General features: G+C 44.9%; 1 protein-coding gene across 2 annotated transcripts in view; it reads right to left on the reverse strand.

Moving 5' to 3' along the window:
- PRLR (prolactin receptor) overlaps positions 1 to 5,587 on the reverse strand; it is a 134,400-nt gene extending 128,813 nt beyond the window's left edge. The window contains exon 1 of one of the 2 annotated variants that reach the window (XM_004678090.2): positions 5,461 to 5,587. The gene's annotated coding sequence lies outside the window, so the exon portion shown is untranslated. Of the gene's footprint in view, positions 1 to 4,734; positions 4,756 to 5,460 lie in introns of those variants that run through there. The other variant, XM_012721930.1, reaches the window with a different exon arrangement.
- Between the last annotated feature and the right edge of the window lie 2,005 nt (positions 5,588 to 7,592).

Here is a 7,592-nt window from a genome sequence, read left to right on the forward strand (position 1 = left end):
AATATCACTAATGGCTCGGATATGCCCATTGCCATGGGTGCATTTTCCCTTACGTGGAACGCCTCTCTCTCCATCTCCACCGCCTTAGCCTTCCATGCTGCAAAACGTCAGGGTGACCATGTCTTCCTCAATTTATTTTAAGACTTAGAGGCACACTGCCCTCTGGAGTGCTGATATTCTGATTATATAATGTCGCATCCCAGGCACTTAGAGGCAGTTACCTTACTTTGCTACTGCTGTTTTATGCTTATGCCCATCTTCCCAAGCAGATAATATGCTCCTTTAGAGCAAAGGCCTGTTTCTTTCTTCTTTTGTTTTCCACGGAGTCTGGCACAAACTCCTGGCTTAGAAAATGCTGAAAGATATGTGTTACTGTTGATGTAAACACACTAAAAATCACTCCCATCAGCTTCTTAACAGCAATTTCTCCCCAGATTTAGATTTCAAGTGGAAATGAACAAATACCATTTGCTTATCTCAAAAAACATCTTGTAGAGAGCTTGGCTGTAGCTGCAGAAAGGAAACTGTTCCCTGCAGGCAAATATCTACAGAAACCATCAGTCTTCACGTTATCAATGATAACCACAGTTAACATTTTATAGCACATTTTGCCATTAACATACTTTGTGGTATTATCTCATTAGCTGTGAACTTACTATGGAATTGCTGGGGATGTTGAAGATAACACACAAACTAGCACACAAAAGCCAAACACAGATTCCTGAGATGCAGTCCAGAGGTGTCCTCTAACCCCAGCCTCTGAAAGCCCTGGCCTTGGAATAAGCGTATCTGCAGGAGCCAATCATATCTTTACTTTGTTGACAATTCAGGGGCCATTTTAGCTAGTGGACAAAAGAAACCCAAAAGGCCATGTGTGCTGTCCTTGCAGTAGCCTCTGGAAACTGAGACTGCAGGTGATTCAATCTGCTTTTAGTGAAAGGACAGGGAGGGAGAAACACCTACCACCACAGAAAGATGACTAATGAGCTTTGCATACGACATGAAGCCCTGGCTGTTTCCTACTCTGATTTTATGAAATGCAAACGACAACAAAGACATTATCCTAGCATGTAGTTTTAAGGCAAAGCACTACATCCTGATTCAAATTTGGTCATAGGGTGGTCGAAAGTTTCTTGAGATTTGCCCGAGTGAGGAAATAGGTTCTGGTGTTGAATGTCACAACTGAGACTATTCCATCAATAATGACCTGGTGGAATGGGCTTCTAATGATCACTTGTTCAGTTGAAGAGTAAGGTTGTGGAAGGATCTCTAGGGACTTAAGTTTCTCTTGTTTACTGTTTTACTAAATAACTAAAATTCAGGACAGACTTCTGAAGGAGTCTGAGCCAAGGCACGCTAGAGGAAAACATTATGCTAAGACGACGGGAATAAAATTCCCCATCATATTTTGTCACCTTATTAGTCTAGACCAGTATACCCAATGGGAGTAAGAATTAAAGGTTTCTATTACCACATTAAAACAAAAGATAACAGATGAAATTAACATTAATAGTAGATTTTATCTAAACCAATACACTGAAAATATTATTTTAATATAATCAGCATAACAGTTACTGCAGTATTTGATGTTTGGGTCCTAGCTCTTTGAAATGTGGAGTGTATTTTGTACTTATCACAACTTCAGTTTGAACTAATCACATTCCACTTATCCACAGTTGCATATGTCTAATGTTCCTGTAAGTACAGTACAGGTATAGACATACCAGCTGGAATTTGGGACATCAGTGAGACATATACTAGTTATCTTGTATATTTTTGAAATATTCCTTTTGCTGGCTCTTTCATTATTCTCCCTAGAAGAGAGTATTTCAAAGATCACATGATTATATTAGCAAAAAGTATTAGATCTTGGCTTCAATGACCATCTCTGCAACTTTGGGTTAACTGGTTACCCTCCATGAGTTTTTCTTTGGCTATCAAATCCAGACAAAACTAGTTAACTCACCAGATTGTTGGAATGATTAATGGCATGGGTATAAAATAGATAGCAGAGTCCAGGACTGTGTAATTCAAACAATAATTTTCTCTACAGAGAACTCAATTTCATTCAACGTGTCATCTCATCGTCCCTGAGTCTCTACTGCTTTACCTATTTCACTTCCAGGTCAGTCTCAACCACTGAGGTTGGCCTCACCTGTTTTCAGTCTAATAGCTGGGCTTTGGGGAGGAAATTATTTCCCATAGGGAATTTCATTGTTGCCACTTATTAATATGGATCACATGCAAAGTACACATTCACACCACTTAAAAATATCCAGAAGATTTTCTTATCTTTGGTCTTTAAAAGGAGAACTCAGTTGGGACCCATTGGAAATGATGAAACTTTCTAATATCAAGGAGCTTGGCAGCACTTGGGCAGAGGGAAAACAGTGAGTGAGGTTTATTTTTTGTCTAATTTTGAATATGAGATCAAAATGGTGGTAACCGGAGGGGGAGGGGATGGGTAAGTTGGGTAAAGGGGTCAAGTGTATGGAGCTGGGTGGACTTGTGGTGGGGATCATAATGTGTAAGTGCTGCTGCTGAATTAAAATGCTGCCCACTTGAAATCTTTATACTACTATACACAAATATGATTTCAGTGTTGTTTCAGTGCTATTAGGAAAAAAGAGTGTCAAAGTCAGACAGATCTGAAGGTGGATCCTGTTCTTGCCTGTTACCATCTATGCAGACAGAACAAGTCATGCAATTTTCTGTAAGTCTCAGTTTCTTTATCTGTGAAGCTTTAAGTGATAATTCATATTTTGCAGTGCTGCTGAGAGAATTAATTTAGGTAGCACTTGACACCTCAATGAATACTAGGTATCAGTGTTATCAGCCTTGCATGCAAGGATGCCTTGCCAGAACATACGGATTGATCATTGCTTTGAGAGTATCCAATTTCCTTTTACTGTTCTGCTCATTTCTTTCAATTTCTAGCCACTGAGGGACCAGGACAGGGGGCGGGGGTGGGCAGCAAGAGAGCGGTAGCAGGGACAGGGAGAGAGGCTATCTGTGCTTGGCTCTGAAAGATGATAATGGAGACATTTCTCCACACAGAGAGTTGCTGATGTGTCTGGCAATGGCCCTGCCATGAGGCTGTTCTGTACCGAGATGTTTGTCACACAGACAGCTATTTAGTGTTCGAAGGGCCAAGAGAACTGAGAGAAAGGGTGGGGAATCCATGCCAGTCTGGACACATTTTCCTTGCTGACAACACAGAGCACAGAGCTTAGCAGAGATGAGGCAGTAAACCTGGCTTGATATTCTGAAAAAACAATTTGTCTTTGGGAATAATGAGACCCAAACTGTTTTTACTCATTTTTTGCTGACGCAAGTTCCATAAGAGAGTACTGAGCGGCTTTAAAAAATGCATGAGACTATTTAATATGTACTTACAACCTACCATTAATATTATTAGTAGCAGTTTATCATTGACTGTAAAACAGACATATATAAATACTATTTCCATTCTCCCAACAGTCATGCTGCAGGCAGTGCTGTTCCTCATTTTACAGACAGGAGAAGTGAAGCTCAGAGAAGTCCAATGACTTGTTGAAGTGTGGGAACCAAGATTTGAAGCCCAGTCTGTTGGGCAACAAAGCTCCAAAGCCTTACTGGCATAGCCCATGGAAGATCCAGGTGCCTCAGACTTGAGTCCCTAGTCCCTTAAAGGAAAAGCACAGCTTTGTAAAAGAATACCATTACTATTTCTACTATGTACTGGCCAGTAAATACCATTCCGTTGCAAAACAAAGCCTTGACTCCACTGAGTGACATTTTGCTAGTGATCTGGAGGGCTCCTTTGGGGACAGTGACCCTGTGCAGGTGGCTCTCTGGTGCCATTTGCAGAACTAAAAACTCCAAGAGTGAAGAGCTCACCTCAGAAAAGTTATTAAAGAGTTTGTGAGCAGGGTTCCCTAGGACGCAGAGGTTGGTGAAACCTTTGGGAAAGTGTCCCTAGAGCTCATTTGTGTAAGGAGGTTTTGCTCCATAGCTGCTGGCTGACTCTAGAGCTGCAAAGGCTGCAGGTGACTCCCACAGCAAGCGCAGGTGATGGTAAGGGCTTGGCCAGAGGAGCTCTATGTTGGTCTGCAAGGGAACGCTTCATTTAGGCACAGGATGCTCACCCAGAGTGGAGGCAGTCTCCGGGTGACCCCAAACCTGCAGAGACTGCTTACGAGTTTTTATGTACCTTCATCAACACTTCACCTCCCCCACCCAGGACTCTTAGCAAATTCTCAAAGGGTCCATAATCCCTAAATTTTAAGAACCACTACAATTAATTTTTTAATCAGCTTCTCCCTTGCACTGTTTCAGCACAATTCCCCATGAAATCTATATTTATTATCACACACATTATGCACACACCTATAATATTTAATAGACGAATGGATATTAAACATATGGATTAATTAATTCCCCTCAACACTGCAAAAAAAAAAAAAAAAAGCAAAGCAAAACAAAACAAAAAACAAACCTACATAGCACAGAGAATTTAAATTGTCTTGGCCAAGGTTGCACAGCCAGGGACAGGGCTGGGATTAGCAGCAATCCCACTCAGGTGGGAAATCTCTGCCCGTCAACTTGAAAGAGGACCAACTAATCCCTCCAGATGAATAATGATGATGTTTGTAATCATGATCGAGTCCAATCATAGAAAATCTTATTAGCGCAGCGCGCGCTGCTTCCGCGGGATGCAGGCAGAGGTCACTAAAAGGATATTTTCTTACTCACAGCTAGAACTCCAGCTCCGGCTTTTCCCTCCGCGGCATCTGGCTCCCCAGTCGCGCGAGTTTGCCTGACTTCCCCCCTACGCCTCTCTTCCACAGGTTCATGCAGCCGCCTCTGGGGCTCGAATGCCCCTTGCGGAGGCCAATCGCCTCGCCGCCGGTCGGGGTTCAGGGGTACGGCAGCGGGGCTGCTTACCTGCCACCACCCCTTCTGCCTTTAGGGGGGAGCCACGCCTTTCAGGCCAGCACAGGTAGCGCTAAACTTTCCCCACCCGGTCTGCGGGCGGCGGCGGCGGGCGCGAGAAGCCCGCGGCGGGCGGCTTCGCATCACCTGAGCCCCCTCCCTCTCTCCTCATTATTTTTCCTTTTCGTTTTGACGTAAATCATTTACATTCTGAGAATCGCACAACCACGCTGAAACTCTTTCTCAGGGGTGCATGTGAAGATGCCTGTCAAAAAGACCGATAATGTGTGCAGTAGTAGGAAGCGCGGGGGGCGGCGAGAGGGCGGGGGAGCGTTTTCGGCTCTCCCGGGAAGGGGCACCCCCGCCACCGCGGTCGGAGCCGGGTTCCCTCAGCCGCCGCGGCTCGCAGCCCCTCGGCGGGCTCCCGGCGTCTCCTCCGGGGGCCGGTGCTCGCGGCCGCCCTCGTCGCCCTCCCCGCGCCCCGGCCTCGAACCCGTGGCCCCGGCGCCCGCGCCCGGGCCCGCCTAGCCCGCCGCGGCTACTCACTTTTGCGGGGGAGCGAAGTCGGCCGTGTCAGTCAGTGAGCACTTCCTGCAAAAGGACGCGGAGGTCCATTGTGTGTAAAGCTGTTACGCGAACAGCCGGTGAAATCCAGAAGGAGGGAGAGAGAAGCGAGTAAGACGGAAAGACAAGGGGGGCGGAGGGGGGGCGGGTTGGAAGTGGGGGGGAAGCCCAGCCCAGCAGACGCGTCTCGGGATTTCAGCCTCCGCTCGCTGGCTCCACTGTCCCCAGCCCAGTGGCTCTGGGAGAAGACGCTCAACTCCGTGCACTTGTTCACTCTTTCTTCATTAGAGGAGGAGTCAGTGTTGCAACATTTATGTTCCTTGCTGGAGGCAAAACAGTGATTTTCTTTAGCAGGCAAAATGTTTAGAGCCTGCCAGTTTTACAAGGTGAGGGAGGTAGTTGGGGGAGCTGAAATGCAGCAAAGATGTGAAGAAGAAATAGCTGCTTCTCCCCACATTGGTTGTGTGTGATGGGGCTACACACCTCTCCCTCTGTGACTCTAACAGAACACAGACAAAATAATAAAAATTGTCTTCATAAATTGAATGACCTCAAGGATGATATTTCTCCCGGGCTCAAAGGCGTTGAGTGCATGTCGAATTTCTTCCTGATGTCTGAAGAACCTTGAACAGCAGCTTGACAATCCTTGAGGCTGCTGGGATTTGAGTCTCACCTTCCCTGAGAGTGAAAGGGGCCCAAGAAAAGAAGCAGTCAGCAACCCAGGCAAGTTCAGCCTCCTATTTGCTATGCCAGAACCCAAGCTTCCACGGTGTTGTGTTTATCCCCTGCCCCAGGAGTATAACCCAGAAATATTGGCAGTGCCTCAGTAATCTGCACATTTGTGGTTTTTCCCAAATGTAGAATTTGGACTCACACACACTCAAAGTACTGAAACACGGAGCTGCTGCCTAAGTCAGATAGTCATCCCTCAATTAGTAAGTCATTGGTGTCTGTTTGAGGCCATTAATTCATACTACATCTGGTGGTTTCATAATTCAGAGGGGCACAAGGACATAATTCTAACAGTTTATTGTGTTTCAACAAAAAGAGTTAACGGAATGCTGGGCTCTTCCCCTTTGATTGTCACTTGGGAATAAGTGGTGAGTGACATTCACCATCAGCTACTTGCCAAACCTCAGCAAGTCATTAGGAATTCTAGGATGTAGTGGTGATCTTCTTGAACTTAAAGCCCAGCAGCACTGCCTATGCATAATAACCTGTTGTTTCCTGTTCAATAACATGGATGGTACAATTACACCATCTGGTTCTCTTCTTGAAAGGAGATGTGTCTGTCATGCCTAGCCAGCCTGCACGTTCTTCCTATAACCAGGCATATTTACCTTTGCTCATGAGTGGCCACGAAGGTATGCAACTCCTTTTTATTTCCAAAACTGCTGTACAACATAAAACTCTTAGTGACAGAGTGTTTCTGTAGAACACTGGCAAAGCAAAGGAATGGTTCAAGTTTTAGGAGTTGTTTTAATCAGACAATTTTAATAGTTGGTTAAAAAAAAAAAAACAACCAAAAAAACATGACTCTAGATGACCTACACAGCTCTTGGAAGTTTGGAAGGTAAGGACCTGGCTTTTTTTCCCTGTGGTTTCCATTTGACTGTAGGGGATTCTGTTCATCTGTGCTTGTGGCTTCTAGCAAGAGACACATGGTTGTTGAATGACTAACGCATGTCTTGCTGGGAGACAAAGGTAAGGCTGCCCGTTGTTCTATTATACAGCACACAGATGTAGTCCGTAAGCCCCCTAAGTTCTCTACTCTCAGAGAACTCCTTTTATCCAAGCTGCTCCTCCAGCTGAGTCCCTGCCCACTGTTTCCAAGACTTGACTCCACCAGCTGCTTTTGGCATGAGCTTAGGTCCTTGCTATTTGTTTGACTTCCTTAAGTATCCTTTGCCTCACTGCAAATTAGATGCAGTAATATATGCCTCACAAAAACTAATAGTAGTGATTATTAATCACCAGTAGAAAGAATTATAATGGGGACAGCAGCATCTGTCAAATATCTGACAAATAACAAAAGGTCTAAAAACATTAAGTTCCTCTTTTTCTTCTCCTTCCCTCACCACTTTCTTCCAATATTAAATTTCTCCTGTTCTGTG

Source organism: Condylura cristata, unplaced genomic scaffold (genome assembly GCF_000260355.1).
Source record: "Condylura cristata isolate star-nosed mole 26May11 unplaced genomic scaffold, ConCri1.0 scaffold00007, whole genome shotgun sequence".
In the NCBI taxonomy this organism is placed as follows: Eukaryota; Metazoa; Chordata; class Mammalia; order Eulipotyphla; family Talpidae; genus Condylura; species Condylura cristata.